The sequence below is a fragment of the Hyla sarda genome, chromosome 1, assembly GCF_029499605.1.
Source record: "Hyla sarda isolate aHylSar1 chromosome 1, aHylSar1.hap1, whole genome shotgun sequence".
Lineage (NCBI taxonomy): Eukaryota > Metazoa > Chordata > Amphibia > Anura > Hylidae > Hyla > Hyla sarda.
The window spans coordinates 261,149,328-261,163,125 of NC_079189.1; the positions used below are offsets into that span (position 1 = coordinate 261,149,328).

General features: G+C 50.5%; 17 pseudogenes; all 17 read left to right on the forward strand.

Moving 5' to 3' along the window:
- The first annotated feature begins 389 nt into the window (after positions 1-389).
- LOC130329925 (5S ribosomal RNA) lies at positions 390-509 on the forward strand (annotated as a pseudogene).
- Positions 510-1,185: 676 nt separating this feature from the next.
- LOC130347632 (5S ribosomal RNA) lies at positions 1,186-1,305 on the forward strand (annotated as a pseudogene).
- Positions 1,306-3,372: 2,067 nt separating this feature from the next.
- Positions 3,373-3,492, forward strand: LOC130352417 (5S ribosomal RNA; annotated as a pseudogene).
- A 681-nt stretch (positions 3,493-4,173) lies between these two features.
- On the forward strand, positions 4,174-4,293 carry LOC130352535 (5S ribosomal RNA; annotated as a pseudogene).
- Positions 4,294-5,171: 878 nt separating this feature from the next.
- LOC130320427 (5S ribosomal RNA) lies at positions 5,172-5,291 on the forward strand (annotated as a pseudogene).
- Positions 5,292-5,765: 474 nt separating this feature from the next.
- Positions 5,766-5,885, forward strand: LOC130352555 (5S ribosomal RNA; annotated as a pseudogene).
- Positions 5,886-6,359: 474 nt separating this feature from the next.
- Positions 6,360-6,479, forward strand: LOC130327339 (5S ribosomal RNA; annotated as a pseudogene).
- A 677-nt stretch (positions 6,480-7,156) lies between these two features.
- On the forward strand, positions 7,157-7,276 carry LOC130327350 (5S ribosomal RNA; annotated as a pseudogene).
- A 680-nt stretch (positions 7,277-7,956) lies between these two features.
- LOC130352631 (5S ribosomal RNA) lies at positions 7,957-8,076 on the forward strand (annotated as a pseudogene).
- A 1,268-nt stretch (positions 8,077-9,344) lies between these two features.
- Positions 9,345-9,464, forward strand: LOC130320438 (5S ribosomal RNA; annotated as a pseudogene).
- A 620-nt stretch (positions 9,465-10,084) lies between these two features.
- Positions 10,085-10,204, forward strand: LOC130317346 (5S ribosomal RNA; annotated as a pseudogene).
- A 272-nt stretch (positions 10,205-10,476) lies between these two features.
- On the forward strand, positions 10,477-10,596 carry LOC130353022 (5S ribosomal RNA; annotated as a pseudogene).
- A 480-nt stretch (positions 10,597-11,076) lies between these two features.
- LOC130353085 (5S ribosomal RNA) lies at positions 11,077-11,196 on the forward strand (annotated as a pseudogene).
- Positions 11,197-12,080: 884 nt separating this feature from the next.
- Positions 12,081-12,200, forward strand: LOC130353086 (5S ribosomal RNA; annotated as a pseudogene).
- Positions 12,201-12,484: 284 nt separating this feature from the next.
- On the forward strand, positions 12,485-12,604 carry LOC130351952 (5S ribosomal RNA; annotated as a pseudogene).
- Positions 12,605-12,686: 82 nt separating this feature from the next.
- LOC130331923 (5S ribosomal RNA) lies at positions 12,687-12,806 on the forward strand (annotated as a pseudogene).
- Positions 12,807-13,678: 872 nt separating this feature from the next.
- On the forward strand, positions 13,679-13,798 carry LOC130352836 (5S ribosomal RNA; annotated as a pseudogene).

Consider the following 13,798-nt stretch of genomic DNA (forward strand, 5'->3'; position numbering starts at 1 on the left):
AATGGCCATCCTAAGCTGAACGCGCCTGCTCTCGTCAGATCGCAGACTGCTACCCAGCTTAGGGCCTGGTAAGTACCAGCATGGGAGACTGGCTGGGAATCCCGGGTGCAGTTGACATTTTAATCTGTTGCCGCCTTCCGGCTTGATTCGGAAAAGGATTTATTGATGCTTGAATGCACAGTATAATAATAACGAAGCTGTCAATGGCCATCCTAAGCTGAATGCGCCTGTTCTTGTCAGATGGCAGACTGCTGCCCGTCAAGTACGGGCATGGGAGACTGGCTGGCAATCCAAGGTGCTATTGACATTTTGATCTGTTGCCGCCTTCCTCTCCGATTAAAATTTTTTTTTATTGATGCTTAAATCCACAGTATACAAGGCGTGAGGATGTCAACGGCCATCCTAAGCTGAACGCGCCTGCTCTCGTCAGATTGCAGACTGCTACCCAGCTTAGGGCCCGGTAAGTACTGGCATGGGAGACTGGCTGGGAATCCCGGGTGCCGTTGACATTTTGCTCTATTGCTGCCTTCCGCTCCGATTCCGAAAATAATTTATTGATGCTTAAATCCACAGTATACAAGGTGTGAAGCTGTCGACGGCCATCCTAAGCTTAACGCGCCTGCTCTCGTCAGATCGCAGACTGGTACAGATCTTAGGGCCCGGTAAGTACCGGCATGGGACACTGGCTGGGAATCCCGGCTGCCGTTGACATTTTGCTCTGTTGCCGCCTTCCGTTCCGATTCCGAAAAGGATTTATTGATGCTTAAATCCACAATATACAGGGTGTGAAGCCGTCTACGGCTATCCTAAGCTGAATGCGCCTGTTCTTGTCAGATCGCAGACTGCTGCCCGGCAAGTACGGGCATGGGAGACTGGCTGGCAATCCAAGGTGCTATTGACATTTTGATCTGTTGCCGCCTTCCTCTCCGATTAAAAAAAAAATTTATTGATGCTTAAATCCACAGTATACAAGGCGTGAAGATGTCAACGGCCATCCTAAGCTGAACGCGCCTGCTCTCGTCAGATCGCAGACTGCTCCCCAGCTTAGGGCCCGGTAAGTACTGGCATTGGAGACTGGCTGGGAATTCCAGGTGCCGTTGACATTTTGCTCTATTGCTGCCTTCTGCTCCGATTCCAAAAATAATTTATTGATGCTTAAATCCACAGTATACAAGGTGTGAAGCTGTCGATGGCCATCCTAAGCTGAACGCGCCTGCTCTCGTCAGATCGCAGACTGCTACCCAGCTTAGGGCCCGGTAAGTACCAGCATGGGAGACTGGCTGGGAATCCCAGGTGTCGTTGACATTTTGCTCTGTTGCCGCCTTACGCTCCGATTCCGAAAAGGATTTATTGATGCTTAAATCCACAGTATACAGGGTGTGAAGATGTCTACGGCCATCCTAAGCTGAATGCGCCTGTTCTCGTCAGATCGCAGACTGCTACCCAGCTTCGGGCCTGGTAAGTACCAGCATGGGAGACTGGCTGGGAATCCCGAGTGCAGTTGACATTTTGCTCCGATTCCGAAAATTATTTATTGATGCTTAAATCCACAGTTTACAAAGTGTGAAGCTGTCAACGGCCATCCTAAGCTGAACGCGCTTGCTCTCGTCAGATTGCAGACTGCTACCCAGCTTAGGGCCTGGTAAGTACCAGCATGGTAGACTGGCTGGGAATCCCGGGTGCAGTTGACATTTTATTCTGTTGCCGCCTTCCGCTCCGATTCGGAAAAGGATTTATTGATGCTTAAATCCACAATATACAGGGTGTGAAGCTGTCAACGGCCATCCTAAGCCTGAACGTGCCTGCTCTCCTCAGATCGCAGACTGCTGCCCGGCAGATACCGGCATGAGAGACTGGCTGGCAATCCAAGGTGCCATTGACATTTTGCTCTGTTGCCGCCTTCCTCTCCGATTAAAAAAAATATTTATTGATGCTTAAATCCACAATATACAAGGCGTGTAGATGTCAACAGCCATCCTAAGCTGAACGTGCCTGCTCTCGTCAGATCGCAGACTGCTACCCAGCTTAGGGCCCAGTAAGTACCGGCATGGGAGACTGGCTGGGAATCCCGGGTGCAGTTGACATTTTGCTCTGTTGAAGCCTTCCGTTCCGATTCCGAAAAGGATTTATTGATGCTTAAATGCGCAGTATAAAAAGCATGAAGCTGTCAATGGCCAACCTAAGCTGAACGCGCCTGCTCTCGTCAGATCGCAAACTGCTACCCAGCTTAGGACCCGGTAAGTACTTGCATGGGAGACTGGCTGGGAATCCCAGGTGCCGTTGACATTTTGCTCTATTGCTGCCTTCCGCTCCGATTCCGAAAAGAATTTATTGATGCTTAAATCCACAGTATACAAGGTGTGAAGCTGTCGACGGCCATCCTAAGCTTAACGCGCCTGCTCTCGTCAGATCGCAGACTGATACAGATCTTAGGGCCCGGTAAGTACCGGCATGGGACACTGGCTGGGAATCCCGGCTGCCGTTGACATTTTGCTCTGTTGCCGCCTTCCGTTCCGATTCCGAAAAGGATTTATTGATGCTTAAATGCGCAGTATAAAAAGCATGAAGCTGTCAATGGCCAACCTAAGCTGAACGCGCCTGCTCTCGTCAGATTGCAAACTGCTACCCAGCTTAGGACCCGGTAAGTACTTGCATGGGAGACTGGCTGGGAATCCCAGGTGCCGTTGACATTTTGCTCTATTGCTGCCTTCCGCTCCGATTCCGAAAAGAATTTATTGATGCTTAAATCCACAGTATACAAGGTGTGAAGCTGTCGACGGCCATCCTAAGCTTAACGCGCCTGCTCTCGTCAGATCGCAGACTGGTACAGATCTTAGGGCCCGGTAAGTACCGGCATGGGACACTGGCTGGGAATCCCGGCTGCCGTTGACATTTTGCTCTGTTGCCGCCTTCCGTTCCGATTCCGAAAAGGATTTATTGATGCTTAAATCCACAGTATACAAGGTGTGAAGCTGTCAACGGCCATCCTAAGCTGAACGCGCCAGCTCTCGTCAGATCGCAGACTGCTACCCAGCTTAGGGCTTGGTAAGTACCAGCATGGGAGACTGGCTGTGAATCTCAGGTGTTGTTGACATTTTGCTCTGTAGCTCTGTAGACATTTTGCTCCGATTCGGAAAAGGATTTATTGATGCTTAAATCCACAATATACAGGGTGTGAAGCCGTCTACGGCTATCCTAAGCTGAATGCGCCTGTTCTTGCCAGATCGCAGACTGCTGCCCGGCAAGTACGGGCATGGGAGACTGGCTGGCAATCCAAGGTGCTATTGACATTTTGATCTGTTGCCGCCTTCCTCTCCGATTAAAATTTTTTTTTATTGATGCTTAAATCTACAGTATACAAGGCGTGAAGATGTCAACCGCCATCCTAAGCTGAACGCGCCTGCTCTCGTCAGATCGCAGACTGCTACCCAGCTTAGGGCCCGGTAAGTACTGGCATGGGAGACTGGCTGGGAATCCCGGGTGCCGTTGACATTTTGCTCTATTGCTGCCTTCCGCTCCGATTCCGAAAATAATTTATTGATGCTTAAATCCACAGTATACAAGGTGTGAAGCTGTCGACGGACATCCTAAGCTTAACGCGCCTGCTCTCGTTAGATCGCAGACTGGTACAGATCTTAGGGCCCGGTAAGTACCGGCATGGGACACTGGCTGGGAATCCCGGCTGCCGTTGACATTTTGCTCTGTTGCCGCCTTCCGTTCAGATTCCGAAAAGGATTTATTGATGCTTAAATGCACAGTATAAAGGACGAGAAGATGTCAACGGCCAACCTAAGCTGAACGCGCCTGCTCTCATCAGATCGCAGACTGCTACCCAGCGTAGGGCCCGGTAAGTACCAGCATGGGAGAGTGACTGGGAATCGCAGGTGTCGTTGACATTTTGCTCTGTTGCCGCCTTCCGCTCCAATTCCGTAAAGGTTTTATTGATGCTTAAATCCACAGTATACAGGGTGTGAAGATGTCTACGGCCATCCTAAGCTGAATGTGTCTGTTCTCGTCAGATCGCAGATTGCTACCCAGCTTCGGGCCTGGTAAGTACCAGCATGGGAGACTGGCTGGGAATCCCGGGTGCAGTTGAAATTTTGCTCTGTTTCTGCTCCGATTCCGAAAATTATTTATTGATGCTTAAATCCACAGTATACAAAGTGTGAAGCTGTCAACGGCCATCCTAAGCTGAACGCGCCTGCTCTCGTCAGATCGCAGACTGCCATACAGCTTAGGGCCTGGTAAGTACCAGCATGGGAGACTGGCTGGGAATCCCGGGTGCAGTTGACATTTTAATCTGTTGCTGCCTTCCGCTCCGATTCGGAAAAGGATTTATTGATGCTTAAATCCACAATATACAGGGTGTGAAGCTGTCAACGGCCATCCTAAGCTGAACGTGTCTGCTCTCCTCAGATCGCAGACTGCTGCCCGGCAGATACCGGCGTGGGAGACTGGCTGGCAATCCAAGGTGCCATTGACATTTTGCTCTGTTGCCGCCTTCCTCTCCGATTAATAAAAATATTTATTGATGCTTAAATCCACAATATACAACGCGTGAAGATGTCAACGGCCATCCTAACATGAATGCGCCTGCTCTCGTCAGATCGCAGACTGCTACCCAGCTTAGGGCCCGGTAAGTACCGGCATGGGAGACTGGCTGGGAATCCCAGGTGTAGTTGACATTTTGCTCTGTTGTCGCCTTCCGTTCCGATTCCGAAAAGGATTTATTGATGCTTAAATGCACAGTATAAAAATCATGAAGCTGTCAATGGCCATTCTAAGCTGAACGCGCCTGCTCTCGTCAGATCGCAGACTGTTACCCAGCTTAGGGCCCGGTAAGTACTGGCATGGGAGACTGGCTGGGAATCACGGTTGTCGTTGACATTTTGCTTTATTGCTGCCTTCCGCTCCGATTCCGAAAATAATTTATTGATGCTTAAATCCACAGTATACAAGGTGTGAAGCTGTCGACGGCCATCCTAAGCTTAACGCGCCTGCTCTCGTCAGATCGCAGACTGGTACAGATCTTAGGGCCCGGTAAGTACCGACATGGGACACTGGCTGGGAATCCCGGCTGCCGTTGACATTTTGCTCTGTTGCCGCCTTCCGCTCCGATTCTGAAAAGGATTTATTGATGCTTAAATGCACAGTATAAAGGGCATGAAGCTGTCAACGGCCATCCTAAGCTGAACGCGCCTGCTCTCGTCAGATCGCAGACTGCTACCCAGCTTAGGGCCCGGTAAGTACCAGCATGGGAGACTGGCTGGGAATCCCAGGTGTTGTTGACATTTTGCTCTGTAGCCGCCTTCCGCTCCGATTCCGAAAAGGATTTATTGATGCTTAAATCCACAGTATACAGGGTGTGAAGCCGTCTACGGCTATCCTAAGCTGAATGTGCCTGTTCTTGTCAGATCGCAGACTGCTGCCCGGCAAGTACGAGCATGGGAGACTGGCTGGCAATCCAAGGTGCTATTGACATTTTGCTCTGTTGCCGCCTTCCTCTCCGATTCCGAAAAGGATTTATTGATGCTTAAATGCACAGTATAAAAAGCATGAAGCTGTCAATGGCCATCCTAAGCTGAACGCGCCTGCTCTCGTCAAATCGCAGACTGCTACCCAGCTTAGGGCCCGGTAAGTACTGGCATGGGAGACTGGCTGGGAATCCCGGGTGCCGTTGACATTTTGCTCTATTGCTGCCTTCCGCTCCGATTCCGAAAATAATTTATTGATGCTTAAATTCACAGTATACAAGGTGTGAAGCTGTCAACGGCCATCCTAAGCTGAACGCGCCTGCTCTCGTCAGATCGCAGACTGCTACCCAGCTTAGGGCCTGGTAAGTACCTGCATGGGAGACTGGCTGGGAATCCCGGGTGCAGTTGACATTTTAATCTGTTGCCGCATTCCGCTCCGATTCGGAAAAGGATTTATTGATGCTTAAATCCACAATGTACAGGGTGTGAAGCTGTCAACGGCCATCCTAAGCCTGAACGTGTCTGCTCTCCTCAGATCACAGACTGCTGCCTGGCAGTTACCGGCATGGGAGACTGGCTGGCAATACAAGGTGCCATTGACATTTTGCTCTGTTGCCGCCTTCCTCTCCGATTAATAAAAATATTTATTGATGCTTAAATCCACAATATACAAGGTGTGAAGATGTCAACGGCCATCCTAAGCTGAACGCGCCTGCTCTCGTCAGATCGCAGACCGCTACCCAGCTTAGGGCCCAGTAAGTACCGGCATGGAGACTGGCTGGGAATCCCGGGTGCAGTTGACATTTTGCTCTGTTGCCGCCTTCCGTTCCGATTCCGAAAAGGATTTATTGATGCTTAAATGCACAGTATAAAAATCATGAAGCTGTCAATGGCCATCCTAAGCTGAACGCGCCTGCTCTCGTCAGATCGCAGACTGCTACCCAGCTTAGGGCCCGGTAAGTACTTGCATGGGAGACTGGCTGGGAATCCCGGTTGCCGTTGACATTTTGCTCTATTGCTGCCTTCCGCTCCGATTCCGAAAATAATTTATTGATGCTTAAATCCACAGTATACAAGGTGTGAAGCTGTCGACGGCCATCCTAAGCTTAACGCGCCTGCTCTCGTCAGATCGCAGACTGGTACAGATCTTAGGGCCCGGTAAGTACCGGCATGGGACACTGGCTGGGAATCCCGGGTGCAGTTGACATTTTATTCTGTTGCCGCCTTCCGCTCCGATTCGGAAAAGGATTTATTGATGCTTAAATCCACAATATACAGGGTGTGAAGCTGTCAACGGCCATCCTAAGCCTGAACGTGCCTGCTCTCCTCAGATCGCAGACTGCTGCCCGGCAGTTACCGGCATGGGAAACTGGCTGGCAATCCAAGGTGCCATTGACATTTTGCTCTGTTGCCTCCTTCCTCTCCGATTAATAAAAATATTTATTGATGCTTAAATCCACAATATACAAGGTGTGAAGATGTCAACGGCCATCCTAAGCTGAACGCGCCTGCTCTCGTCAGATCGCAGACCGCTACCCAGCTTAGGGCCCAGTAAGTACCGGCATGGGAGACTGGCTGGGAATCCCGGGTGCAGTTGACATTTTGCTCTGTTGCCGCCTTCCGTTCCGATTCCGAAAAGGATTTATTGATGCTTAAATGCACAGTATAAAAATCATGAAGCTGTCAATGGCCATCCTAAGCTGAACGCGCCTGCTCTCGTCAGATCGCAGACTGCTACCCAGCTTAGGGCCCGGTAAGTACTTGCATGGGAGACTGGCTGGGAATCCCGGTTGCCGTTGACATTTTGCTCTATTGCTGCCTTCCGCTCCGATTCCGAAAATAATTTATTGATGCTTAAATCCACAGTATACAAGGTGTGAAGCTGTCGACGGCCATCCTAAGCTTAACGCGCCTGCTCTCGTCAGATCGCAGACTGGTACAGATCTTAGGGCCCGGTAAGTACCGGCATGGGACACTGGCTGGGAATCCCGGGTGCAGTTGACATTTTATTCTGTTGCCGCCTTCCGCTCCGATTCGGAAAAGGATTTATTGATGCTTAAATCCACAATATACAAGGCGTGAAGATGTCAACGGCCATCCTAAGCTGAACGAGCCTGCTCTCGTCAGATCGCAGACTGCTACCCAGCTTCGGGCCTGGTAAGTACCAGCATGGGAGACTGGCTGGGAATCCAGGCTGCGTCGACATTTTGCTCTGTTTCTTCTCCGATTCCGAAAATTATTTATTGATGCTTAAATCCACAGTATACAAAGTGTGAAGCTGTCAACGGCCATCCTAAGCTTAACGCGCCTGCTCTCGTCAGATCGCAGACTGGTACAGATCTTAGGGCCCGGTAAGTACCGGCATGAGACACTGGCTGGGAATCCCGGCTGCCGTGGACATTTTGCTCTGTTGCCGCCTTCCGTTCCGATTCCGAAAAGGATTTATTGATGCTTAAATGCACAGTATACAAAGTGTGAAGCTGTCAACGGCCATCCTAAGCTGAACGCGCCTGCTCTCGTCAGATCGCAGACTGCTACCCAGCTTAGGGCCCGGTAAGTACCAGCATGGGAGACTGGCTGGGAATCCCGGGTGCAGTTGACATTTTAATCTGTTGCCACCTTCCGCTCCGATTCGGAAAAGGATTTATTGATGCTTAAATCCACAATATACAGGGTGTGAAGCTGTCAACGGCCATCCTAAGCCTGAACGTGCCTGCTCTCCTCAGATCGCAGACTGCTGCCCGGCAGTTACCGGCATGGGAGACTGGCTGGCAATCCAAGGTGCCATTGACATTTTGCTCTGTTGCCGCCTTCCTCTCCGATTAATAAAAATATTTATTGATGCTTAAATCCACAATAAACAAGGCGTGAAGATGTCAACGGCCATCCTCAGCTGAACGCGCATGCTCTCGTCAGATTGCAGACTGCTACCCAGCTAAGGGCCCGGTAAGTACCAGCATGGGAGACTGGCTGGGAATCCCAGGTGTTGTTGACATTTTGCTCTGTAGCCGCCTTCCGCTCCGATTCCGAAAAGGATTTATTGATGCTTAAATGCACAGTATAAAAAGCATGAAGCTGTCAATGGCCATCCTAAGCTGAACATGCCTGCTCTTGTCAGATCGCAGACGGCTACCCAGCTTAGGGCCCGGTAAGTACTGGCATGGGAGACTGGCTGGGAATCCAGGGTGCAGTTGACATTTTGCTCTGTTGCCGCCTTCCGCTCCGATTCGGAAAAGGATTTATTGATGCTTAAATGCACAGTATAAAAAGCATGAAGCTGTCAACGGCCATCCTAAGCTGAACGCGCCTGCTCTCGTCAGATCGGACCTAGCTTAGGGCCCGGGAAGTACTGGCATAGGAGACTGGCTGGGAATCCCGGGCGCCGTTGACATTTTGCTCTATTGCTGCCTTCCGCTCCGATTCCGAAAAGAATTTATTGATGCTTAAATCCACAGTATACAAGGTGTGAAGCTGTTGACGGCCATCCTAAGCTGAACGCGCCTGCTCTCGTCAGATCGCAGACTGCTACCCAGCTTAGGGCCCGGTAAGTACCAGCATGGGAGACTGGCTTGGAATCCCAGGTGTCGTTGACATTTTGCTCTGTTGCCGCCTTACGCTCCGATTCCGAAAAGGATTTATTGATGCTTAAATCCACAGTATACAGGGTGTGAAGATGTCTACGGCCATCCTAAGCTGAATGCGCCTGTTCTCGTCAGATCGCAGACTGCTACCCAGCTTCGGGCCTGGTAAGTACCAGCATGTGAGACTGGCTGGGAATCCCGGGTGCAGTTGACATTTTGCTCTGTTTCTGCTCCGATTCCGAAAATTATTTATTGATGCTCAAATCCACAGTATACAAAGTGTGAAGCTGTCAACGGCCATCCTAAGCTGAACGCGCCTGCTCTCGTCAGATCGCAGACTGCTACCCAGCTTAGGGCCCGGTAAGTACCAGCATGGGAGACTGGCTGGGAATCCCAGGTGTTGTTGACATTTTGCTCTGTAGCCGCCTTCCGCTTCGATTCCGAAAAGGATTTATTGATGCTTAAATCCACAGTATACAGGGTGTGAAGCAGTCTACGGCTATCCTAAGCTGAATGTGCCTGTTCTTGTCAGATCGCAGACTGCTGCCCAGCAAGTACGGGCATGGGAGACTGGCTGGCAATTCAAGGTGCTATTGACATTTTGCTCTGTTGCCGCCTTCCTCTCCGATTCCGAAAAGGATTTATTGATGCTTAAATGCACAGTATAAAAAGCATGAAGCTGTCAACGGCCATCCTAAGCTGAACGCGCCTGCTCTCGTCAGATCGGACCCAGCTTAGGGCCCGGTAAGTACTGGCATAGGAGACTGGCTGGGAATCCCGGGCGCCATTGACATTTTGCTCTATTGCTGCCTTCCGCTCCGATTCCGAAAATAATTTATTGATGCTTAAATCCACAGTATACAAGGTGTGAAGCTGTCGACGGCCATCCTAAGCTTAACGCGCCTGCTCTCGTCAGATCGCAGACTGGTACAGATCTGCCGTTGACATTTTGCTCTGTTGCCGCCTTCCGTTCCGATTCCGAAAAGGATTTATTGATGCTTAAATGCACAGTATAAAGGGTGAGAAGCTGTCAACGGCCATCCTAAGCTGAATGCGCCTGCTCTCGTCAGATCGCAGACTGCTACCCAGCTTAGGGCCCGGTAAGTACCAGCATGGGAGACTGGCTGGGAATCCCAGGTGTTGTTGACATTTTGCTCTGTAGCCGCCTTCCGCTTCGATTCCGAAAAGGATTTATTGATGCTTAAATCCACAGTATACAGGGTGTGAAGCCGTCTACGGCTATCCTAAGCTGAATGTGCCTGTTCTTATCAGGTCGCAGATTGCTGCCCGGCAAGTACAGGCATGGGAGACTGGCTGGCAATCCAAGGTGCTAGGGACATTTTGCTCTGTTGCTGCCTTCCTCTCCAATTCCGAAAAGGATTTATTGATGCTTAAATACACAGTATAAAGGGCGTGAAGCTGTTAACGGCCATCCTAAGCTGAACGCGCCTGCTCTCGTCAGATCGCAGACTGCTACCCAGCTTAGGGCCCGGTAAGTACCAGCATGGGAGACTGGCTGGGAATCTCAGGTGTTGTTGACATTTTGCTCTGTAGCTCTGTAGACATTTTGCTCAGATTCCGAAAAGGATTTATTGATGCTTAAATCTACAGTATACAGGGTGTGAAGCCGTCTACGGCTATCCTAAGCTGAGTGCGCCTGTTCTTGTCAGATCGCAGACTGCTGCCCGGCAAGTACGGGCATGGGAGACTGGCTGGCAATCCAAGGTGCTATTGACATTTTGCTCTGTTGCCGCCTTCCTCTCCGATTAAAAAAAAAATTTATATATGCTTAAATCCACAGTATACAAGGCGTGAAGATGTCAATGGCCATCCTAAGCTGAACGTGCCTGCTCTCGTCAGATCGCAGACTGCTACGCAGCTTAGGGCCCAGTAAGTACCGGTATGGGAGACTGGCTGGGAATCCCGGGTGCAGTTGACATTTTGCTCTGTTGCCGCCTTCCGTTCCGAATTCGAAAAGGATTTATTGATGTTTAAATGCACAGTATAAAAAGCATGAAGCTGTCAATGGCCATCCTAAGCTGAACGCGCCTGCTCTCGTCAGATCGCAGACTGCTACCCAGCTTAGGGCCCGGTAAGTACTGGCATGGGAGACTGACTGGGAATCCCGGGTGCCGTTGACATTTTGCTCTATTGCTGCCTTCCGCTCCGATTCCGAAAAGAATTTATTGATGCTTAAATCCACAGTATACAAGGTGTGAAGCTGTCGACGGCCATCCTAAGCTTAACGCGCCTGCTCTCGTCAGATCGCAGACTGGTACAGATCTTAGGGCCCGGTAAGTACCGGCATGGGACACTGGCTTGGAATCCCGGCTGCCGTTGACATTTTGCTCTGTTGCCGCCTTCCGCTCCGTTTCCGAAAAGGATTTATTGATGCTTAAATCCACAGTATACAGGGTGTGAAGATGTCTACGGCCAACCTAAGCTGAACGCGCCTGCTCTCGTCAGATCGCAGACTGCTACCCAGCTTAGGGCCCGGTAAGTACCAGCATGGGAGACTGGCTGGGAATCTCAGGTGTTGTTGACATTTTGCTCTGTAGCTCTGTAGACATTTTGCTCAGATTCCGAAAAGGATTTATTGATGCTTAAATCTACAGTATACAGGGTGTGAAGCCGTCTACGGCTATCCTAAGCTGAGTGCGCCTGTTCTTGTCAGATCGCAGACTGCTGCCCGGCAAGTACGGGCATGGGAGACTGGCTGGCAATCCAAGGTGCTATTGACATTTTGCTCTGTTGCCGCCTTCCTCTCCGATTAAAAAAAAAATGTATATATGCTTAAATCCACAGTATACAAGGCGTGAAGATGTCAATGGCCATCCTAAGCTGAACGTGCCTGCTCTCGTCAGATCGCAGACTGCTACGCAGCTTAGGGCCCAGTAAGTACCGGTATGGGAGACTGGCTGGGAATCCCGGGTGCAGTTGACATTTTGCTCTGTTGCCGCCTTCCGTTCCGAATTCGAAAAGGATTTATTGATGTTTAAATGCACAGTATAAAAAGCATGAAGCTGTCAATGGCCATCCTAAGCTGAACGCGCCTGCTCTCGTCAGATCGCAGACTGCTACCCAGCTTAGGGCCCGGTAAGTACTGGCATGGGAGACTGACTGGGAATCCCGGGTGCCGTTGACATTTTGCTCTATTGCTGCCTTCCGCTCCGATTCCGAAAAGAATTTATTGATGCTTAAATCCACAGTATACAAGGTGTGAAGCTGTCGACGGCCATCCTAAGCTTAACGCGCCTGCTCTCGTCAGATCGCAGACTGGTACAGATCTTAGGGCCCGGTAAGTACCGGCATGGGACACTGGCTTGGAATCCCGGCTGCCGTTGACATTTTGCTCTGTTGCCGCCTTCCGCTCCGTTTCCGAAAAGGATTTATTGATGCTTAAATCCACAGTATACAGGGTGTGAAGATGTCTACGGCCAACCTAAGCTGAACGCGCCTGCTCTCGTCAGATCGCAGACTGCTACCCAGCTTAGGGCCCGGTAAGTACTGGCATGGGAGACTGACTGGGAATCCCGGGTGCCGTTGACATTTTGCTCTATTGCTGCCTTCCGCTCCGATTCCGAAAAGGATTTATTGATTCTTAAATGCACAGTATAAAGGGTGAGAAGCTGTCAACGGCCATCCTAAGCTGAACGCGCCTGCTCTCGTCAGATCGCAGACTGCTACCCAGCTTAGGGCCCGGTAAGTACCAGCATGGGAGACTGGCAGGGAATCCCAGGTGTCGTTGACATTTTGCTCTGTTGCCGCCTTCCGCTCCGTTTCCGAAAAGGATTTATTGATGCTTAAATCCACAGTATACAGGGTGTGAAGATGTCTACGGCCAACCTAAGCTGAATGCGCCTGTTCTCGTCAGATCACAGACTGCTACCCAGCTTCGGGCCTGGTAAGTACCAGCATGGGAGACTGGCTGGGAATCACAGGTGCAGTTGACATTTTGCTCTGTTTCTGCTCCGATTCCGAAAATTATTTATTGATGCTTAAATCCACAGTATACAAAGTGTGAAGCTGTCAACGGCCATCCTAAGCTGAACGCGCCTGCTCTCGTCAGATCGCAGACTGCTACCCAGCTTAGGGCATGGTAAGTATGAGCATGGGAGACTGGCTGGGAATCCCGGGTGCAGTTGACATTTTAATCTGTTGCCGCCTTCCGCTCCGATTCGGAAAAGGATTTATTGATGCTTAAATCCACAATATACAGGGTGTGAAGCTGTCAACGGCCATCCTAAGCCTGAACGTGCCTGCTCTCCTCAGATCGCAGACTGCTGCCCGGCAGTTACCGGCATGGGAGACTGGCTGGCAATCCAAGGTGCCATTGACATTTTGCTCTGTTGCCGCCATCCTCTCCGATTAATAAAAATATTTATTGATGCTTAAATCCACAATATACAAGGCATGAAGATGTCAACGGCCATCCTAAGCTGAACGCGCCTGCTCTTGTCAGATCGCAGACTGCTACCCAGCTTAGGGCCCAGAAAGTACCGGCATGGGAGACTGGCTGGGAATCCCGGGTGCAGTTGACATTTTGCTCTGTTGCCACCTTCCGTTCCGATTCCGAAAAGGATTTATTGATGCTTAAATGCACAGTATAAAGGGCGTGAAGCTGGCAACGGCCATCCTAAGCTGAACGCGCCTGCTCTCGTCAGATCGCAGACTGCTACCCAGCTTAGGGCCCGGTAAGTACCAGCATGGGAGACTGGCTGGGAATCCCAGGTGTTGTTGACA